At 29.0% G+C, this 24,056-nt stretch overlaps 1 long non-coding RNA gene across 2 annotated transcripts; it reads right to left on the bottom strand.

The window, feature by feature from the left end:
• Nucleotides 1–7,721: 7,721 nt before the first annotated feature.
• LOC124942848 lies at nucleotides 7,722–11,220 on the bottom strand. Of its 2 annotated transcripts, none has more exons than XR_007099759.1 (7): nucleotides 10,923–11,220; nucleotides 9,838–9,914; nucleotides 9,527–9,634; nucleotides 8,838–8,909; nucleotides 8,608–8,693; nucleotides 8,193–8,272; nucleotides 7,722–7,803 (listed from the first exon to the last, which is right to left on the bottom strand). It is a non-coding gene; the product is annotated as an uncharacterized LOC124942848 (long non-coding RNA). The 2 variants fall into 2 exon arrangements; XR_007099758.1 differs by having other exon boundaries at nucleotides 8,612–8,693.
• Nucleotides 11,221–24,056: the final 12,836 nt, after the last annotated feature.

The raw sequence follows: 24,056 nt of genomic DNA, 5'->3' as shown, positions 1-24,056 counted from the left end.
TCACGATTCTATGTAAAAATGTTTTCTTAAATTCATAAACGGGTTCATTGCATGAGATTTAAAATAAAAAATAATTAGTTCGAGAAATTATGTTTTATCAATCTAATCCTCAATTAATTAAATGGCGGACAATTTTAAATATAACTTAAATGGTATAAAAAAATAAAACCACTGAGGAAAAACATATAATATTAATATTATTTGTTCTTCTACGGAAAATAAAAAGTAAATAAATAATATGAAGGAAGAAATAAGAGACTTCGAATATTAAAAGCAAAAAATTAGGAAGCTTCAAGATATTTATAGGAACAGAAACTTAGGTTAATTTCCATAGAAAAAGAAAAGAAAATAAAAATTAGAAGGGTAGAGGGCCTAAAATGATTTCGTCATTGTCGGCTAGAATAAGCTTTACTGATTTTTGTGCTTATTCGAGGGAAAACGTATAAATATATTGTTGTTAAACGTTTTATAGGGTAAAGACATAATTTTATAGAGATAAATAGTGTGAGGCAAAACCTATGTATTCCTTTTTCTTCGTAGTAAAATAGATGACGGATTAAGTAGACATAGATCTTTCTGATTTTTGTGCTTATTTGAGGGAACATTTAGAAATGGATCTTAGTCCATCCAATACTTTCTATAAGTCGCTAAGATCATTCTTGAACTTCTTGTATATGAGATTATTCTTTTTTATAATACAAGATTTTAATCCGACTTGATTTCAAAAGTTTTCGAGTTTGTATTCCTTTTGATATTGTCTAATTATTTAATTTAATTTTCAATCTTATTCTAATTGTAATTATCTTGCTATCTGCTAAATTATTGTATTTCCTCAATTTCAAACTAGAATTCAATAATCTTATATTATCGTTTCTCAGGCTTAGACAGGAGAGAAATGATTCAGAAATATTCTAAATTTGATATAGAATATATTATAATGTTTAGGGGTAGAGTACACTTATAATAAAGTCTACAAAAGTTAATTGACTTTGGCGTTAAGAGTTTTATAGGCTAAAGACATAATTTTACAGAGATAAATAGTGTGAGGCAAAATCTATGTATTCCTTCTTCTTCATAGTAAAATCAGGTGACGGATTAAGTAGACGTAGATCTTTCGAGTGAACCATTATAAATATGTGTCTTCTTGTGTTTTTATTTTTTTTTACAGATCGTTTAAAGCGGGTCGAATTTCGGCACATAAATCCTAACATAAAATAGGATTTCTTAGTGGAAAAACACGCATGGCTCTACTGATTGATTTGCGGTTAAATACTCCACCAATTAGATAAGGACCTTATTATTTATTTGTTAAATAAAATATAATACATTAGATCATTTAATTGATTGCAATATATTATATTTAACTAATTTGGATATACTACTTCAATAATTTTGAACTTGCAACCAAAGTGTAATTTTAGATTGAGTTCGAGTTTACACTCGAACATTTACAACAAAATAATAATAATAATAATTAGAATTTAAAATCAAAGGATAATTTTAAGGAGACTCCTGTCCAATATCTCCATTATGAAACACCTAAAACATGAAAGACCATCCAATTTACACTACATACCAAATGATACATTTCCGACGCTTAATACCGGCACATATTAAGCGTCGGTATAAGTTAAAAGAAAAAAACCTAGTCCCTTCTGGTTTCTCTGCTAACCGGAGCATTTTTATAAACCCAAGATATCTTATTCATTTTAAAATGACACACAATTAACTTCCTCCATTTATCTCCAGTACCCCATCTTCCTTCTAGCACTTCGTTTGTCAATATCCAATAGAGCTCTTTCATTTGGGATCTAAGAATAGCCCATTTCATTTTCTTTTATAGACCAGAGAAAAGAGTTTTCTGATAAAAGAAAAGTATAATTTATAATGAATAAATTAATATATATTTTTGAACATGGTCACAAAATACTTCTATTCATATTAACAACTACTTCTATTCATATTAACAACTTAAAATTGATTTTAGCAAGAAAACATGGTAGAATGGGAATAGAAACATAGTGGTAAGACCCTTTTTACTTATTGGGTATTTTGTTAATCTGCTTCCTCGTTATTTAATAACCCTTATTTATCCCATACAAATTTTCTTATTTTGTTAAATGTACTCTACATTTATATTTCTTTAATAAGAAAATAAAATAAATATCTAAAACTATGTAGATTAGAGATATGTATCACACACCTCTGAATACTTGTTTGATATAAGATAAGAAATTTCCAATAAAATGAATAAAATTAGTACTTAAATTAAATATTAAGAGGAGCATAAGTATTAAATAGTTGTTTTAAGATTTCTCAAACAAAAATGAGTGAACTGAAACTTAAATTGTATGAAAAACTCACATTGATCCTAAATTAGAAATAATACAGCGAACACTTTGCAATTATGTGTGCAAAAGATCTCGTTAGATTTATTTCCAGTAACAGAATATAAAGAGACAATGAAAAACGATAGCATATAATCAAAATGTGGTTAGCCTATAAATTAATAATAACAAATGAACATAACGATAATTCAAGTCAAATAGGATGAAAGACTAATCTTATGATGAATTTCAAATCAGATTTGTAAGGTTATGGTGGATTATCACAAAATGAACCTGTGAATGTAAGTGAATAATTATGTTAATAATAAAATTTGTGTTACATATCTAAGGAACAATATTTAATATGAAATTATTAATTCTTGATATCAGATAGTTCATAATACCAAGACAATATTGTATTCCATTCTATTCTCATGCCTATTGAAGGCATGATATAGGTGCTAACATGCTAATTTATGAAACCACCAAATAAAATTTTAATTTAATACATACCATAATTTATAATGTATTTACTCGAAATCATTTATTAGATCTTATTGAGATTCAATATTTCAACTAAAATCAATCTACTATGAGCTAAAATCATGCATTATATATGATTAATCAGAAGAATAACTCCTTGTTCTTTCAGTTTTAAAATATTTTTGCCTCTTCCAACCTAAATAAATATTCCTAAAATAAATTTGTATTATTAAATTGAAATTGATTGACTCAAAGTATCTAACAACATGTAAATATATATAAAAACAACATGTTTATGTATAAAGAAAGTCAATCAATTTCAATTTAATCTATATTTATTGATAGACTGTTTTATCGATTGAAATTTCAATTTAATGTCCATGTTTTTTTTCTAGTCAGGAACCACCTCACCTCAATATAAAACACAAACATAATCAAATAACAAATATATATGTAAATTCTTGCTGGATTATTAATTTAGAAACAATTGTTGATAAATAATAAAAATTACCTGAAAAATTATTGATGCAACAAAAATCGATTTTTCTGATTTTCAGCCCATAACCCTCGAGAACACGTTGACACATGTCATGTCTTTTGTCCCGGTCGGTAATTCTGTTTGCTTGCCAAATCTAGAAAATGTATTAAAAATTTATCATATCAGTGTAGAATCAATAACATAAAAAGTTTATACTTACATTGGTATGTAGTAGATGGCATGGACAAAGGATATATAATATCATACACCTATAGTAGAATTTTTTTTTAAAAAAGTTGATTTCAGAAATATATGATTTAATTTGAAAAATTAATGAACTGAGATAAATTCATTACAGACCTGAAGAACAGGAGGAAGTTCAGACTTGGGGAATGAAGAATAATATGGGTTTCAATACCATAAAAAATGTAAGAATTATGAAAAACAATTGAAGTTTTTCTTTGTCTATTATTATTATATAAGGGATGAAAAAGCCTTACCAAAGGATTAAACATAACAGATACAGATACAGTCATTGACATAACAGCTACAGTCATTGTCATTCCAGCAAAGTTTGTGTAAGTGTTGCCCACAAAAACATAAGAAAGATACCTATAATAAAAATTTTAAGACTGGAGTTCAAAATTATTAATATAAGATAATTCAATTTGCATACCATTGTTTATTCTGCAAATGCCGTAAAACATCTCAAATACTTTTTCTATATATTATTATTAAAAAACAACAAACAAATCATCATCCAAAAAACATGGCTCATTTACAACAAATGCAATAACAATTGTTTTCCCAACTTCAAGCACATTTATGCCGACATGGATCGATATTGATAGAGTTTGTGCAAAATATTGGCCATAACTACACATATAACTTGTATATCCACCATGTCCATGTCAACACAAATTAAGAGAATACAAAGAACAAGTCAATGAGGCACCAGAAGTTTCTATTTTTCAGTTGTAGAGTGTTGCTTTTTCCTTCCCCTCTTTTTCATTTTCTTTTCAAAATATTAATAAATTTTTTTTAACATTTTAACCAAAAATAAAAAAAAACATATAGAACCTAGATGTAATTAAACTTGTGTTGAGTTTCCAAACCAAAACAAATAAACACTATCTAATAGAAAATTAAAAGAGAAGAAACTACCAACCTAGATTAACTCAAACCCAATATAGGAAATAAGAGGCTTTATTATGAGAATAGTTGTATGGCCAACATAAGCCCATCAAAAGAGGAAGAACATCAATTGATGGCAACAAGTGTTTCTTATTCCTAGAACAATCCCATTGAAACACAATTGTTAGTAATTTTTCTTCAAGAATAGTAAATTTTGAATATGATCAAATTATGTTAGGCATACTCACACTCCAAGGAACATCTAGAACGACGTCTACAAATATAAGCAATGTCATGAAGCAGGTCGTTCTAGAGTCATATTGTACTCAACGTAGCCACCTCAAAAGAAAAATCAATTCAATCTCAATAATATTATGATTGAATATTACCACACAATATTGTAGATTTCATGTCACAGATAGAAGAAGATGGAAGAGGTACAAGAGGTACAGATCAGGAGAATAGAATAGTTACATTTGAATATGAACTTCAAATTAAAATACTGAAATAAGATAGTCATAGCTAAGAAAACAATTCCAACAACAATGTCTAAAGAGAAACTACAACGATTCCCCCAACAAACAAAAATCACTAGAAATCAAAACATTAACAAAGAATGTGATCATCAAACATGAACTTATTATTAGTGTATTATCCTTACTAATGTTCTTTACTAATGTTATGTGATATAATGTCGAATAAAGAGGGCAAAGCCCAAAATGAGAAGTACCAAGAACTGTAGGATCTTGATGGGAAAATTGGATGTCTTGTCAGGATTGTAAGGTGCTTGTTGTTGAGCTGGAATGTAAGTTCCTTTCAGAGGAATGGTTGATGAATCGATCTAGCCGATGTAGTATTTTTCTATCATATCCCTAGTGGAATCCTTGTGGCCTACATCTTCATACACTAATTTGTTTTTTTTGGGAACTAAAACAAATAGCAGAGGAAATGCTAAAGAATTTTAATATGGAGTCTAAAATAATTACTGAAAACGAAGACACGTAAAAGTTTACTGAGCAAAAGAAGATGAAAAATTATAATATTTGGATGAATGAGAACTTGGAATAAGCTTGCATTGAGAATTTGAACAAATTGTGAATTGATTTGTAATAATATTAGCTTGAGGATTCATCTGTTGAACATTGCTCAATGATCTACGGAAGCCCTCGCGACTAAGGAAAAACACACAAATGACAAAGATATGAAACTGAACGGCATATATATGCATTTAAAAGAACAAAGAAGAGTACTATTAGAGAATAGATGGGTGAGAATCAAATTGAGATCAAACTTCATTCCCTATTTCTCTTTAAATGATGTAATAAACCAAACACATGATCACTTGAAGATCTCAAGAGTGTTTGGCGAGTTAAAGGAAAAAATTCACCTCTAAACAAAAGCCCCGTAACTTCCCAATCCAAGAACAAATTGTCTCCTAATTAAAAGGGTCAGTCATCCTAAAATTTGGATTCATTTCTTGTCTCAAATATTCACTTGGGGGTTCTCTACTACTAAATAAAACCTAAAGGACAAAGGCCTCTTATTCCTTGTACAAAAATAAAAAGAGTTAAAGAAACGAGTATCAACATTTTTATAGCTGATATACCACAAACTGTTTAATGAATAAACAATTGCATAACCATATCTCTTCACATTTAACTTCCACCAAAAAAAATTCATTTATAAGGGCAGCCAATAAATTCTTAAAAAAAGGAGAAGCACAGTTCATGATTCAGAAGAATGTAAGAAAAAAGAAATACTGCATAATCCTTTACGGTTAGGTTCCTGATCATCCATGATTTGAATATGAATGGAATCCCTCTGGACAAGAATTGTGTAACTGTTCTCCCATAAACATTTCATAAATGAGACATGGGATTAAAAGATGATAAAAAAAATTGTATTTGACAGACCAAATAAATATTTTAAGGTAATGGAAAGACTTAGAGAGTGATCAACACTGTCACCACTGTCACCATCAGCAACACTTCACACTAAACTCCTACAAACTTCAACTAAATTTAGTCAGAAATTGCTTTCAACTCCTTGTCCCATCACCTAGATGCTTAAAAAATAAATATTGGTAAAACATGCATTAGGGTGAGTGTATAGTGGCATGTGATTTGATTAAAATCTTTAAACTAACTGAGCAAGGAAAGTACAAACACAAAATCTCATTGATTGAAGCATTTTATCAAACATGTGGATGGAACAACAAAAAGTAACAATTAATCAAACTGATAGTCATCAAATTGAAAGAAACATAAACCAATCTCGACTTAAAACCAAAACGTTAAAGCTAGATCGAATTTCTCTGAAACAACAGTTACAATCGACCAACCAAATTTCTCAATAAACTCGCTAGGATTAATTACAGATTTATAGTTATTTTTTAGAACTTACCAAGAAATATGACGAAATCCGGGGTAAATCCCTTGTGTCTCCCTTCAAATCGATCTCCAACCAGCAGCGGAGAAGAGGACTAGCAGCATACAACTCAATACCTAACCGGCAATAATGAAGACGACTCAATCTCAAATCGGGAGTCGACTTCGGTCTGTCCTTTGCCGCCCACCGCCAAATTAGCTCTGCCACGAGGAAAATATCAATATGAAGTGATACATGTCTCCAAACATATCAAAATTAATAGAGTGAATGATAACTGATTAACATGATCAAAATATCAATTTTAAACATGTTGTCTTTGCTAGCTTAAGCTCTTGTTCTAGTAGAGTGAATTTCAATATGTTATTTTTCTGATGTTGGACATATGACTATGAAGAGCAATCTTATATGAATGATTAATGAAATAAATGAGAACAAATCTCTCTGGATATGAATGCTAAGTTAACTTTCACTACAACAAAAAGGACTTTCGGCGACGCTTAAAAAGACTTCTGCCAACCCTTAAAAGCGTCGCCAAAAAGATCACCGACCCTTATTCTTGCGTCGCCAAAAGCAGGGTGGGCGTAAGTTTTAACAACGCTTATTTAAGCGTCGGTAAAATCATTTAAGCGTCGCCAAAAGTCTTTTTATTTTTTAACAATTTTATTTTATATTTTTATATTTTTATTATTTTAAATTAAAAATAACATTTAAAATATCATTTTTTTACTCATTATTAACATTTTAAATAATACAAAATAAATATAATTCATCTCCATAATATTATCTCTTAAAATCATATTAATAGTTAAATAATTTTTTTTTAAATAAAAGACAAATTTCGTATACTAAAATAATTATATAAAAATATAAAAACAACCATTACTCCATTAAAATTTTAATAAATCCCACATTTAGGGCACCAACTCCACCACACAATTAGACCTGATATTTGATCAACAACTTGTAATTAGATTTTGCCATGTGGTCTATTTCCTGCAATGAGATTCAAAGAAGAAACATTTCATTGCTCTTGACAAGATAAACAAACAATAAATACAAAGTAAATTTTCTTTAACTAAATGAGAAAAACAAAGTAAATTTACTTTAACTTGAGAAAAAAAAGATGTCAAACACGTCACTCCTTTTCTTAAATACTCTCAACAAAGTGTTTGAAGAATTTTTCACACCAATGTAGTCCAAAAGAGAATCCAGCAATTGAGATAAGTAAATCTCTATAACTTACTCAATCTTCACACATATAAAGCAATAAATCTTAATTAGGATAATTAAATCTGCAACTCAACATATGATATAACCTTTTGGCAGCATTAATAATTGGTAAGGAAAGAGATTTACTCAATTAAAGCTAATGTAATGCTAACCTGCATAAGTAGCTCTAACACCAATCCAAGTAAAGCCCGTCTTTCATGTTCCAATGGAAGTTGTATGTTGTTATATTTTTCTATTGAAATTGAAAGCAGAGGAAATAAAACTCAGCAGTTCCACTTATAAGTATCAACATCTATAATTGGTATCAAGAACTCTCTTGGGACCATACTTTGTTAGAAGACCTTTTAATAGTGAATACATAAACTTTCTTTCATTGAAATCAATAAGAAAAAAATTATAAGAATTATAAATTTAACAGATAAGTTCACATAAAGCTAGTTATAGACCTATATGAACAACAACATTTTTAATCATTGATTATTCTACTGCAGATCTGAGCTCATTTAAGCATCCTAAATGACTGAAAACAGTATCAAATGGACAAGAAATACAAATGCATTAGATTACCAACTTTGATGATTTAGAAGTTTTGAAAACTTAATCTCAGGAAGAAGGGATCCCTTGCTAAGAGTTGGACGCTCATAAGGAGCAACCTGAAAGCCAGAAAAGGTCCATCATCACAAGTACCAATAGTGATGACCAAAATGAAAGAAACCAAAATCAAATCATCATCACTCCAATAACAAATTAACAATATACATGAAAAAGACAACAGATGCAAGGAAAGTCATACATACCGCTTCTTTAAAAATAATTGCAAGTTCACCTTGCTTAACACCCTGCTTTTAGAACTCTCTAACAGTATAACCCTACAATAATAATACAATATTGCATCAATTCATTTTGATGGGTTAGCAAAAAAATATGGTGGAAATAAGAAAGTTTTCAGTCATATGAAGCCAAAATGTGCAATATGTTTGACATCAGTTGGAAGCCCAATTTCAGTCTCTCGTTCCTCCTTCATAACTACAACACAAATATTGATATATGATATCACCTGAGCATAACATAATTAAGGTATACAATGGATTCGATATCTTCGTCCTATATCAAACTTAATTAGAGTACGATAATATCGAAATTGTGCAACTTAAATCAGTGTTGCCGCCTAGGATGACGTATTTGAAGCTTTTCTCCGCCATTGATTCACTGCTCGTTGGTTGATTTATCGATTCAGATAAGAAAACAAACTGAAAATGCAGCTCAACATAGCTTTTCAATTTTATTGTAATTCTGTTATAAATGGAATGCATAATAAACATGAAAATCACCATAGCGTGGATTTGCAAAGGCTTGTTCGATCTTGGGTTATTTAAATAACCAACGATTATTTCAAAATAACCTTGTTGGGAGTATATATGTTATTGTAAATTAGGATATATTTATATTAGATAATCTGACATTAATTATTGACTAAATTTAGTACCTGATATTAGCCAAGATGTATGAGTTTTGCATCAAAAAACTCTTCTGACATGTATGCACTATGTTCTTTTTCTCCTGCTACATTATGAAACCCTTGGGCATGCCTTACCTGTTGTATACAATATATAATAATTAACCAACCAAATGGCATGTTTTTAGATTGCAAAAAACATAATAAACTGGATATAATTTATACTTATTATTTCAGGTCCTGAAGACATGTCCTAATGTCTCACACTGCTTGAAGAGTAAGATGATTTTATATCTCTTATGACAGGCTTAGCAAAATAACTCATAAATTGAACATCTTACAAGTTATTAACTCTGCACTCTTTGTTGGATAGCTCTTGTCAGCTTCGGAGAGGTAACAGCCGAACAAAAATTGAAAGCTGCAGAGTTTGGTTTGTCAGTACACTCTTGGGATGATTTTCTGCAGTTGGTGAGTTTCTATTTTATATGTTCAAATCCATATTAGTACTTCCTCAATTGAGAGAGTTGTAGAGAATCAGGGATATCTAAATTTTAGGTAGGCATATCTTTTGGTTATTGGTTATTGTTGATGATGTTAATAAAGATAGTATGAGCCAATATATTGGCAATTGATTAATGATATGACAATACTAAAGTGTTAGAAATTTAGAATTATTCACTTGGATCTGGTTCACAGATAAAGTAAAAATTTCATGGGTAACTGGTCAATTGGATCTTATACGGTAGACATTTGAAGGTTGAACGATTTTCGGTGGTGTATCCCAACCAATACAAATTTCATATCAAATATATTTAGTTTTGTATACAAAAATTCATTAGCAAGTTTTGAGTCATCCATATCCATTCAGATACCAAAGTTCTTAACAAATAAAATGAGATGTTAACTCCACTAACTAGTTGAACTGTTTTATAACAATGTTTTATAACGATGAAGTGAGTATATATTAGTTATACTGACAGTATCATCTATGTCTGCAACTTAACAGAAATTGTCCATCACAACAACAACAAAAACTCAAACATATCTTAAGAATTATCAGTGCACGGGTTAATAAAACTCCTCTGCCTCTCTGTTTTAATTTTAATTTAATTGAATTGAACTGTATACTACTATTTTAAAACAGCTCTCACTTGACCTAGATTTTGAGCTAAAGATAAGAATTATGGTAGAATTTGAATCTTCTAGTCTGCTTTCAGATCTAAGAACAATACAAATAATATAAGTTCAAGTCTAATATAGCTTAATCAATCAATATTAGCAAGTTATGCAGATCAGGGCGATCAAATCAAACAAGGACGAAACTATGATCTGGAAGCTGATAAATACGTGAAGAATAGGAGATTGACATGTAAAATGAATCGTTTAAATGATATAGCAATGGAAAATAGAGAAATAGAGAGATTACCGGAGAAGAGAATGCATAGGAGAAGTTAGCAGCAGGATAAAAATGATGCAAATTTACAAAGAGAAGGATTTTCTGCTTTCGATAAGCACCAACTTTATGAATCCACCCGTCGTTCTGCAATTTAGCTTTCGAAACTCCTTATCCAGATCCTTAGTCATACCTTGAATCTCTCCCTCTCCAACTATATGACCTAGAATGAGAAACAAATGAAAAAAGAAAAGGGAAGCTAAGATGAGGCGGCGAAAGCGATAACAGGAAAGGGACCGTGAGGGAGAGCTTCCAAACGCACAAATTGCTGCCTGTTTAAACCCTAAAAAAACTTCAACCCCTTGTGAACACTTGGTCTTATAAAATTTAAAAAATAACTGTCAATTAAATTAATTACTCAATTTTAATATATTATTTAATATATAAGTTTTTGTTTCTTTTTATATTACTTAATTTGGTGAACGTAAATGAGTTAAAATCTATTTTAAAATTAATTTTAATATTATTTGTTTTAGAAAAATTCCAAATTTATATAATATATATTTAGTTAATATTTTTACATATAAATAATTAAATAAAATTAATTTTAAATTTGAATCATATAAATACAAAATTAAATATATATATATATATATTATTTTCATATATAATTAATAATTAAACTAATTTATTGAGTTAAAAAATAAATAATTTAAATTATATAAAAGTTATCCTATATAATAAAGGTTGGCAAAATCCAACTTTTGTTTAACTTTTGCCAACGCTTAATATGCGTTGGCAATGATGTGTCGCAGAAAGCATGTTTTGTTGTAGTGTTTTGTAGTACTATGTCTATGCAAAATTTACAATATTATAATTATTATTACGTGTTATGTGCATGTTATTTGAAATTGTCTTTCTAAATAATAGATAACCTAAAATAAAAGTTTAAGGGTCAAATTACATTGGAAGAACTTAAAACCAGACTTAAGAGATATGGCGTGAATATCGGTGAGCAAGGTATTCGAGATCGAATGGAGGCCTACATCAAAATATTAATAGAAGTGGTACTATTGTTATAAATAGTTCATAGTTGTAGTGTTACATCTAAATAAGATCGAGAGAGAGGCCTACATCAAAATATTACACTTTCCTTTGCAAGTATCTTATACATAGAAGTAACATACATTAATATGCATGATAATGAAGTTAAACCAAAAGACTTTTATTCCATCTAAAGTGTATTAATATTTTTCATTGCATAACATTCATCAATATACAATACTAAATTTAAACAGATAACTATTTTAGAAACCCTAAGAAATATAAAAAATAAAAATAAGTTAGAAATCAGAACATATGTAATGGATTCTTTTAATAATGACGTTACCATCACATTGTTTAGAATAGTATAAAAAAGACAATAGCGACGGGAAATACCGTAGCTATTGTTACATTTACCGTGGTTATTGATCTTTAGCCACAGTAAATATACCGTCGCTTGCTGTTGCTATTGGTTTTGTAGCTGAAATATAACTACAGTATTATGTACCGTCGCTAAGAAATGGTCACAGTAATTAATTACCGTCACTAATAATGTGTTATGAGAAATTAAAACACGTCCAATGTTCTTATAATTTTTTTAAATAAATAAGTAATTTTTAAATTATATCTAAATAAAAAAATCAGAAACTAGAACATTCATATTAGTAAAACAAAGAAACATAATATTTCTATTAAATATAATTATTGTTTTCAATTATAAAATTAAAGATATAAATTTGAATCCTCCCATCAACAAACTCTTTTTTATTATTACCGTATTCTAATTCGATGATGCACTACTAAAAATGGGACTTTTACCGAAAGTTTATTATGTCGATAAAAACTCTAAATTAGTCGGTAATACACCTCTACCGACACATGAGAATATGTGGCATCTATCGGTATATACCTTGTCTCTTAGGGAGAGATTTATAAACTTTCGGAATAGCCTTTACCGAAAGATTTATACATATCTTCCGGCTTAGCCTTTTCCGATAGATATAATTAGTTCTATCGGAATAAATTATTTATTGACATTTTAGCATAGATCGTATATCTTCTAATTTGACTAATAACAGTTTGAATATGTAAAAGCAGAATAGACTATTTAATTTTTATTCAGGGTAAATATCGAAAGATTTATTTAAATTTTTCCTATTTTTTGAAAGGGCAAAAACCGACAAATTTAGTCTAAATCTTTCGGCATATCCCTTCTAGAAAAAACCCAACACTTAAAAAAAAATTCCTGTTTTTTAAAGATTTGGTCTAAATCTTTCGGCATATCCCTTCTAGAAAAACCCCAACACTTAGAAATTTTTTATTTTTTGGAATGGGTCAAAACCGAAAGATTTAGTATAAATCTTTCGGCATATTCCCTAAAAAAAATCCAACACTTAGAAATTTTTTCATATTTTTGGAATGGCCAAAACTGAAAGATTTAGTCTAAATCTTTCGGCATATCCACTCCAAAAAAACTCAACACTTAAAAAAAATCATGTTTTTTGGAATGGGCCAAACCCGACAGATTTAGTCTAAATCTTTCAGTATTTTCCCTTCAAAACTGCTCGTTTTTTGGAAGGATCTAAAGCCGATAGATATATATTATATATTTCGGTAGTTCATGACAATATTGACATATGTAGTTCACCTTCCGGTATATGTTCTCATTGACGACATATTTATTTCTTTACCGAAAAATTTATATATTTGTCAGAAAAATATTTCGATAAAAAGCTTATTTTTACTAGTGATGGGTTGGAGATGAGAAGTGAAAATGAATTCCCATCTATTGATAGTTTTTTAATATCATCCCGAAACTTGCATAAAAATGGTAAAATTATCAGTTCACGTAGAATGATTAACCTTTGGATTTGAAATCACTACCTATATATCCATATCCAGTATTGGACATAATTTACAAGACATGCCCACATGTGACAGTTTTGGGAAGCGATAGACATCGTGCCTAAAGGGTTGTATTCGGCTCGTACAATTCGTATCAAACTTTCTATATGTATCATGATTCACGAATCTATTCTTGTCGTGTTAACTCGTGTCGTGATAACTCGTGCTCAAATTTGTGTGTCGTGTTGTGTCGGCTAAAATTGGTTATTGTATCAACTAAATCATATCGTTTTGTCTCGTTGTTTTAATTAATGTCTATTAATATTATATATATATATATATAATTAATTTATTTAAACTGAGTGATGAGGTTGGAAAATTGTGGGAGAAAATGAGAGCACCAAATACGAGGATATAGATAAATTATTTTATTTTTTTAATATTGTCACGTCATTCCACCAATATTGCACTTAGAAAAATTAGAAATTAGAAAAATTAGAAAAATAAAAATAACTAATATTTTAGATTATAATAATTTTCAAATAATTTCAACAGAATAGCAAGTATTGGGTATAAGCCCAAGTCTATGAAGATTGGGCCATAAAATTAGGGCTCAAATACAAACAAAGACCATGAATTAGTATTGGATGGAAATGATATTGAAGAAAAAAAATATCAAATAGGCCTAAACTAAAAGCTTAAATCTAACTGGCCTAAATCGCCTAATGCAAATGGCGTGTCTTCTTCCTCAAACAGATCTGGAAGTAGCAGATAAGGCAGGCAGCCAACTCAATGATTCAAACCTTATCAATACTTCATCAAATCAAATCAATCAAAATATAAACTAATCAATCTATCTAGAAGGCCTCATCATTTACCCACAAACTCATGAGCCCATTCAAAACTGTCTTGGGCTTTTTAGACTTTTGGGCCTCATTTTTATATAAATATTTTAAGCCTAAATTGATTAAATATAAAATGAAATAATAATAATAATAATAATAAATAAAACTAATAGAAGAAAGGAAAAAAGCTTAAAAATTCATATACTATATCCTTTAGCCTTAATAAATAGATGTAATTTTTTTTAATTTATATATTTTTTAATTAAATATTAATTTTTTTTCTCTCTTTCTTTTTATTAATTAATTAATCAATTTCTTTAATCTTTTAATTTATTTATTAAATAATTAATTTTTCTCTTAAAATAATTAATAAAAAGAAAGAAATAAAATAAATATATATTTAATTTAAAAATATATAATTTTTTAAAAAGATCAATTATGTTTATTAACCTAGGTTAAATATGAGATAATTTTTGATTGTATACGTTTAAATATACTTTTATTAATTTATAATATTATTATTATATATATATAATAATATAATTATAATATATATGGATAATAAAAATAAATAAAAAATGACAAAAATAATAATTATACTTATAAATAGACAATAACTATACATATACAATGAGTCATAATTATTTGTTAAATAATTACACACATTATAGGAAGTATGCTGATTCTAGTGTTATACACATTTATAAAAATATAAACAAAAAAAAATTATAATAATTTTAAAATATGTATTTAATGTTTAATTTTTTTAATAAATCACTAATAATATATTAAAATAAAAATAAAACACTCTTACTTCACATTATATTCACTTCGATAAAATAACTCATCTTCGTACATATTTATCCACCCATTCGACCTCTCATCTCGATACTTACTTTTCACTTTGTCAAAAAATAACTCATCTTCTAATATATATCTCTCCTCTCAAGACTTATTTTTTACTTAAACAACTCATCTCCTAATATATATATATATATGGTCAATTTCATCATTGACTATTTATGTGAAGCTTGAAGATTGAGCCCAATTTTATGCCCATCCTTGGTTGAAATTTGTATATACCTTTGACTTTACATACATATCTCAAATCTGACTTTGAATTTAGATGCATACTGGATTATAATCTCAAATGTTCCAATACTATTGAGTGTGAATATCAGACTCTTAGTTTCCTTGGAATCATTCCTTAATGAATTATGAGTGTGAATATTAGTGATGCATTTCTATACTAAACATATTGAGTACCTAATGAATTAGTTTTAGTTATTTTGTTATTAAACTTAAACAAACAATACTTTTATCAAATAGTTATGAATGAACCTTTTTTCTAGAAAAACTATATTTATATTTACTTATCTCTATTTATTCCTGATTTTTTTAATTAATTTAACCTAATCAGATTTAAAACACACATGAGGTACAAAAGTCCCATGTTTTTATTTTTAAGAAAAACTCTCAATTCTTTCAATTACTTTTTCTTATAAAATTTCAAGTCCACTATCTGTTTGATTGAGGACTTGATTAACATGGAAGATAAAATACTTTTATACAAGAACAAAGAAAAGGAAAACTCTATAATCCCGAGATAGATTTCACATTCAACTTGAATAATTATATATAATATAAAGAAGTCATGAAAGTCCAAAATATTATAATATTTTTTTTTTATCTTTTATATGTATTAAAATAAACACCCTTAACTTTTATATAACGAAGATAAACTAATACTTTTACTATCCCTCCTCAAGTTGCAATCTTGTGAAAATCTCTCAAATTTAATTCTTCAAGCAATTTTTTATATCTTTAAACATCTAACACCAAATTTGTATAAAAGTTTGTCAAATGTTCTTCGAAATATACATGTTAATTTGAAAGAATAAAATACTAAAACCCACTTTGAATTGATCTCGAACAATATTACCATCAATATCCAAATGTTTCGACCTTTTGTAAAAACTGGATTTTGTGTTATATGAATAATGATTTTATTGTCGTACCAAAGTGAAATAGGTAGTGGCGTCTTGCGCATCAAGTCCTTCAAAATATAAGATATCTAGTCTATATCGAAATAACCCGTAACAATTTTTTTACTCAGACGCCTACGTCGTTATGGATTTGGTAGTGTTATACTTTCTTCATATCTAGCTTTATTCATATCTTTAACTGGAACAGGTCACTCAGATATCTTTCAATAGACGCCTATATCGTTATGGATTTGTTGATCTTTAAACCTAGACGATCATTTTTCCAATAAAAAGACAATTATCATGCTTGATTGTTTAAAACCATAATCAATAAGTTATTTAGAAAACTCTTTGTTTTATTGGTTAGATGCTTGTTTTAAGACATAAACTTTTGTTTCTAATTTACAAAACTGTCCAGTTTGGCTTCATCAAAACCATGAATAGGGAACTTATAAATTTCTTCATCCAATTTACCATGCAAAAATGCATTATTTACATCAAGTTGATGTAATACCATTTGTTAGAAGCAACTAAAAAAAATAAAATACCTATCGTGACTACTGCTTTCGCAATTGGTGAAAAACTATCAATGAAGTCAATGCCTTCTCTTTGGTTGTAACCATTTGCATTAAGTCTCACCTTTCTTTTCTCTATGGTTTCATCTTCTTTTAACTTTGATTTGATTACCTATTTCGATCCAATCGTCTACTTTCCTTTCGGAAGAGTCTCCAAAGTCTAAGTTTTATTTTCCTTTGAAAACGTGAACGTTTGAAAACGTGAAAAACGTGTTAAAACGTGTTAAAACGTGTTAAAACGTGTTAAAACGTGTTAAAACGTGTGAAAAACGTGAAAAACGTGAAAAATGTGAAAAACGTGAAAGATGTGTGAAAAACGTGAAAAACGTGTGAAAAACGTGAAAAAAGGTGAAAAACGTGTGAAAAACGTGAAAAACGTGAAAAACGTGTTAGAATGTGTGAAAACGTGAAAACGTGTTAAAACGTGTAAAAAACGTGAAAACATGTGAAAACGTGTAAAAAACGTGTTAAAACGTGAAAAACGTGAAAACGTGCTAAAACGTATGAAAACGTGAAAAACGTATGAAAAACGTGAAAAACATGTGAAAAACGTTTGAAAAACGTGAAAAACGTGTTAAAACGTGTGAAAAACGTGATAAACGTGTGAAAAACGTGAAAACCGTGTGAAAAATGTGAAAAACGTGTTAAAACATGTGAAAACGTGAAAAATGTGTGAAAATGTGAAAAAATGTCAAAAACGTATTAAACGTGCCAAAACGTGAAAACATATTTTAAAAGTTAACATTTTGAACCGATATTTTATTTTACAAACATTGGAATTAGAATTGAATTACAATTCTATCATTTTCCCAAACATAGGAATTGGAATTGAATTACAATTCTATCACTTTTTCAAACATAGGAATTGAATTGTAATTCAATGCCAATTCTCATGGAATTGGAATTAGAATTCCAATGCCAATTCCAATTCCAATTCTCCCTCATCAAACACACACTTAAAGGTTTGCCAACCTTTTTACTATCTATGACAACCTTTATAAATTTTATTTTATTTATATTTTTAAAAAATCTTATAAATAAATGATTATAAACATTTCATTTTAATATTTTTGTATATTTTATTTGTACTTTTTAAAATTTTAATTTTATTTATAATATAGTCGGAAATCATTAAGGGTGTGTTTGGTAGCCATGGAATTGGCATTGGAATTGGAATTGGAGGGTCCAATTCCAATTCTTATGTTTGTTAGACACTCTAATATTAAGAATTGGAATTGGAATTAGAATTCCAATAGAATTCAATATAGTGTAATTTGATAGTTCTCAATTCCTATCTTTTTAGGTCGGAATTGTAATTCCAAAATAACACGTTTTTCATGTTTTTGACATGTTTAACACGTTTTTCACACATTAAACACGTTTTACACGTTTTTAACACGTTTTTTACACGTTTAACATATTTTCATATTTTGGCACGTTTAACACGTTTTTGGCACGTTTAATACGTTTTTGGCACGTTTAACACGTTTTTGACACATTTAACACGTTTTTACGTTCTTGACACGTCTAACACATTTTTGACACGTTTAACATGATTTTCACGTTTTTAACACGTTTAACACGTTTTTGGCACGTTTAACACGTTTTTGTCACGTTTAACACGTTTTGACACATTTAACACGTTTTTCACGTCCTTGACATGTTTAACACGTTTTTGACACATTTAACACGTTTTTCACGTTCTTGACACGTCTAACACGTTTAACATGATTTTCACGTTTTTAACATGTTTAACACGTTTTTGGCACGTTTAACACGTTTTTGTCACGTTTAACACGTTTTGACACATTTAACACGTTTTTCACGTCCTTGACATGTTTAACACGTTTTTGACACATTTAACACGTTTTTGACACGTTTAACATGATTTTCACGTTTTTAACACGTTTAACATGTTTTTGGCACGTTTAACACGTTTTTGTCACGTTTTGACACATTTAACACGTTTTTCACGTCCTTGACATGTTTAACACGTTTTTGACACATTTAACACGTTTTTCACATCTTTGACACGTTTAACACGTTTTTGACACGTTTAACATTATTTTCACATTTTAAACACATTTAACACGTTTTTGACACGTTTGACACGTTTTTTATGTTTTGGCACATTTTGCACGTTTTGGCACGTTTAACAAGTTTTTTACATATTTAACACGTTTTTGACGCGTTTAACACGTTTTCACGTTTTTGACACATGTAACACGTTTTGTTACGTTTTTGACATGTTTAACGCGTTTTCACGTTTTTGACACATTTAACACGTTTTTTTTACGTTTTTGACACGTTTACCACATTTTTGACACGTTTTACACGTTTTTCACGTTTTGGCACGTTTAACAAGTTTTTCACACATTTAACACGTTTTCACGTTTTTGACACATTTAACACATTTTTTTACGTTTTTGACACGTTTACCACATTTTTGACACGTTTAACACGTTTTGGCACGTTAACAAGTTTTTCACATGTTTAACACGTTTTTGACACGTTTAACACGTTTTCACGTTTTTGACACATTTTTTTACGTTTTGACACGTTTAACATGTTTTCACGTTTTTAACACATTTAACACTTTTTTTACGTTTTTGACACGTTTACCACATTTTTGACACGTTTAACACGTTTTTCACGTTTTGGCATGTTTAACACGTTTTTCACATGTTTGGAACGTTTAACACGTTTTTGACATGTTTTCATGTTTTTCACACGTTTAAAACGTTTTTAACACGTTGACACGTTTCACATGTTTTTTACGTTTTTGACACGTTTGACACATTTTTAACACATTTAACACGTGAAAAACGTGAAAAACGTGAAAAACGTGTTAAAACGTGAAAATGTGAAAAACGTGTGAAAACGTGTGGAAAATGTGTGAAAACGTGAAAAACGTGAAAAACTTGTGAAAAACGTGTTAAAATGTGTAAAAAACGTGAAAACGTTTCAAAACGTGAAAAACGTGTTAAAACGTGTGAAAAACGTGAAAAATGTGAAAAACGTGAAAAACGTGTTAAAACGTGTGAAAAATGTGAAAACGTGAAAAAACGTGTGAATAATGTGTGAAAAACGTGAAAAACGTGTTGTAATGTGTGGAAAACGTGAAAAACGTGAAAATGTATTAAAACGTGTAAAAAACGTGAATACGTGTGAAAACGTGTAAAAAATGTGTGAAAACGTGAAAAACGTATGAAAACGTGAAAAACATGTGAAAACGTGAAAAACGTTTGAAAAACGTGAAAAACGTTTGAAAAACGTGAAAAACGTTTGAAAAACGCGAAAAACGTGAAAAACATGAAAAACGTGAAAAACGTGTTAAAACGTGTGAAAAATGTGAAAACGTGAAAAACGTGTGAAAAACGTGTGAAAATGTGTGAAAATGTGTGAAAATGTGTGAATAATGTGAAAAACGTGTGAAAAACGTGAAAAACGTGAAAAACGTGAAAAACGTGTAAAACGTGAAAAACGTGTTAAAACGTGTGAAAAACGTGAAAACGTGAAAAACGTGTGAATAATGTGTGAAAAACGTGTTGTAATGTGTGAAAAATGTGAAAACGTATTAAAACGTGTAAAAAACGTGAAAACGTGTGAAAACGTGTAAAAAACGCGTGAAAACGTGAAAAACGTGTGAAAAACGTGAAAAACGTTTGAAAAATGTGTGAAAAACGTGAACAACGTGTGAAAAACGTGAAAAACGTGTTAAAACGTGTGAAAATATGAAAAACGTGTTAAAACGTGTGAAAAACGTGAAAAACGTGTGAAAATGTGAAAAAATGTCAAAAACGTATTAAACGTGTCAAAACGTCAAAACATATTTTAAAAGTTAACATTTTGAACCGATATTTTATTATACAAACATTGGAATTAGAATTGAATTACAATTCTATCATTTTCCCAAACATAGGAATTGAAATTGAATTACAATTCTATCATTTTTCCAAACATAGGAATTGAATTGTAATTCAATGCCAATTCTCATGGAATTGGAATTAGAATTCTAATGCCAATTCCAATTCCAATTCCCCATCATCAAACACACCCTAAGGGTGTGTTTGATGAGGGGAATTGGAATTGGAATTGGAATTGGAATTGGAATTGGAATTGGAATTGGAATTGGAATTGGAATTGGAATTGGAATTGGAATTGGAATTGGAATTGGAATTGGAATTGGAATTGGAATTGGAATTGGAATTGGAATTGGAATTGGAATTGGAATTGGAATTGGAATTGGAATTGGAATTGGAATTGGAATTGGAATTGGAATTGGAATTGGAATTGGAATTGGAATTGGAATTGGAATTGGAATTGGAATTGGAATTGGAATTGGAATTGGAATTGGAATTGGAATTGGAATTGGAATTGGAATTCTAATTCCAATTCAATAAGAATTGGCATTTAATTACAATTCAATTCCTATGCTTGAAAAAATTATAGAATTGTAATTCAATTGCAATTCCAATGTTTGGAAAAATGATAGAATTGTAATTCAATTCTAATTTATATGTTTGTAAAATAAAATATCGGTTCAAAATATTAACTTTTAAATATGTTTTCACGTTTTTAGCACGTTTAATACGTTTTTGACATGTTTTTTCACGTTTAACACGTTTTCACACGTTTTTCATATTTAACACGTTTTTCACATTTAACACGTTTTTCACACGTTAAACATGTTTTTCACGTTTTTGGCACGTTAAACACATTTTTGGCATGTCTAACACGTTTTTCACACGTTTTACACATTTAACACATTTTCACGTTTTGTCACGTTTAACACGTTTTTTACACGTTTTAACACGTTTTTCATATTTTTCACAGGTTTTAACACGTTTTTCACACATTTTTTACATTTTTCACGTTTTTCACATTTTTTAACAAGTTTAACACGTTTTTCACGTTTTAACAAGTTCAGCACGTTTTTCACGTTTTCCACACATTTTTCATGTCTTTCACACATTTTAACAAGTTTAACACATTTTTCACGTTTTGGCACGTTTTTAACATGTTTAATACGTTTTTCACACGTTTAACATGGTTTTCACGTTTTCACACGTTTTTGGCGTGTCTAACACGTTTTACACATTTTTGACACGTTTAACACGTTTTGACACATTTTACACGTTTTTCACGTTTCACACGTTTTCACACGTTTTTCACATTTAACACGTTTTTCACACGTTTAAGATGTTTTTCACGTTTTTGGCACGTTAAACACATTTTTGGCATGTCTAACATATTTTCACACGTTTTAACACATTTTTCACGTTTTAAACGTGTCAAAATGAGGTAAATGTGTAAAAAATGTAAAAAATGTGTCAAAAACATAAACAAATGTGTTAAATGTGTCAAAAACGTAAAAAAAATGTGTTAAATATGTCAAAAACGTGAAAATGTGATAAACATGTCAAAAACATGTTAAATATGTGAAAAACTTGTTAAACGTGCCGAAACGTATGTGCTGAAACGTATGTGCCAAAATGTACAAAACACGAAAACATGTCAAAAACGTGTTAAACATTCCAAACATGTAAAAAACTTGTTAAGCGTGCCAAAATGTGAAAAACGTGTTAAACGTGTCAAAAATGTGGTAAACGTGTCAAAAACGTAAATAAATGTGTTAAATGTGTCAAAAACGTGTAAAATGTGTTAAACGTGTCAAAAAAATTGTGTTAAATGTGGCAAAAACGTGTTAAACGTGTTAAATATGTGAAAAACTTGTTAAACATGTCAAAACGTGCAAAATGTGACAAAATGTAAAAAACGTGTTGAACGTGTCAAAAATGTGTTAAACGTGTTAAAAACGTGAAAAATATATTAAATGTGTCAAAAACGTGTTAAACGTGTCAAGGATGTGAAAAACGTGTTAAATGTGTCAAAAACGTGTTAAACGTGTCAAGGACGTGAAAAACTTGTTAAATGTGTTAAAACGTATTAAACGTGTCAAAAACGTGTTAAACGTGCCAAAAACGTGTTAAACGTGCCAAAAACGTTTTAAACATGTCAAAAACGTGTTAAACGTGTCAAAAATGTGTTAAACGTATCAAAGACGTGTTAAACATGTCAATGACGTGAAAAACGTGTTAAATGTGTCAAAAACGTGTTAAACGTGTCATGGACATGAAAAACGTGTTAAATGTGTCAAAACGTGTTAAACATGTTAAAAACGTGTTAAATGTGCCAAAAACGTGTTAAACATGTTAAAAACGTGAAAATCATGTTAAACGTGTCAAAACGTGTCAAAACGTGTTAAACGTGTCAAGGACGTGAAAAACGTGTTAGATGTGTCAAAAACGTGTTAAACGTGTCAAGGACGTGAAAAACGTGTTAAATGTGTCAAAACATATGAAACGTGTCAAAAACGTGTTAAACGTATCAAAAACGTGTTAAACGATTTAAAAACGTGAAAATCATATTAAACGTGTCAAAACGTATTAAACGTTTCAAGGACGTGAAAAACGTGTTAAATGTGTCAAAAATGTGTTAAACGTGCCAAAATATGAAAATATGTTAAACGTATGAAAAACGTGTTAAAAATGTGTTAAACGTGTTTAATGTGTGAAAAACGTATTAAACATGTCAAAAACGTGAAAAATGTGCTAACGTAGAATTACAATTCCGACCTAAAAAGATTGGAATTGAGAACTATCAAATTACACTATATTGAATTCTATTGGAATTCTAATTCCAATTCAAATTATTAATATTAAAGTGTCTAACAAACATAAGAATTGGAATTGGAATTGGACCCTCCAATTCTAATTCCAAAATTCCAGGGCTATCAAATAGCCCATAAATTAAATTATATACTCATTTTGATCTTAAGCTCAAATTTATTTATATTTAAAGTGAATTAAA

Source organism: Impatiens glandulifera, chromosome 6 (assembly GCF_907164915.1).
Source record: "Impatiens glandulifera chromosome 6, dImpGla2.1, whole genome shotgun sequence".
Classification (NCBI taxonomy): Eukaryota; Viridiplantae; Streptophyta; class Magnoliopsida; order Ericales; family Balsaminaceae; genus Impatiens; species Impatiens glandulifera.
This window is presented reverse-complemented; position numbering and strand designations above follow the sequence as displayed.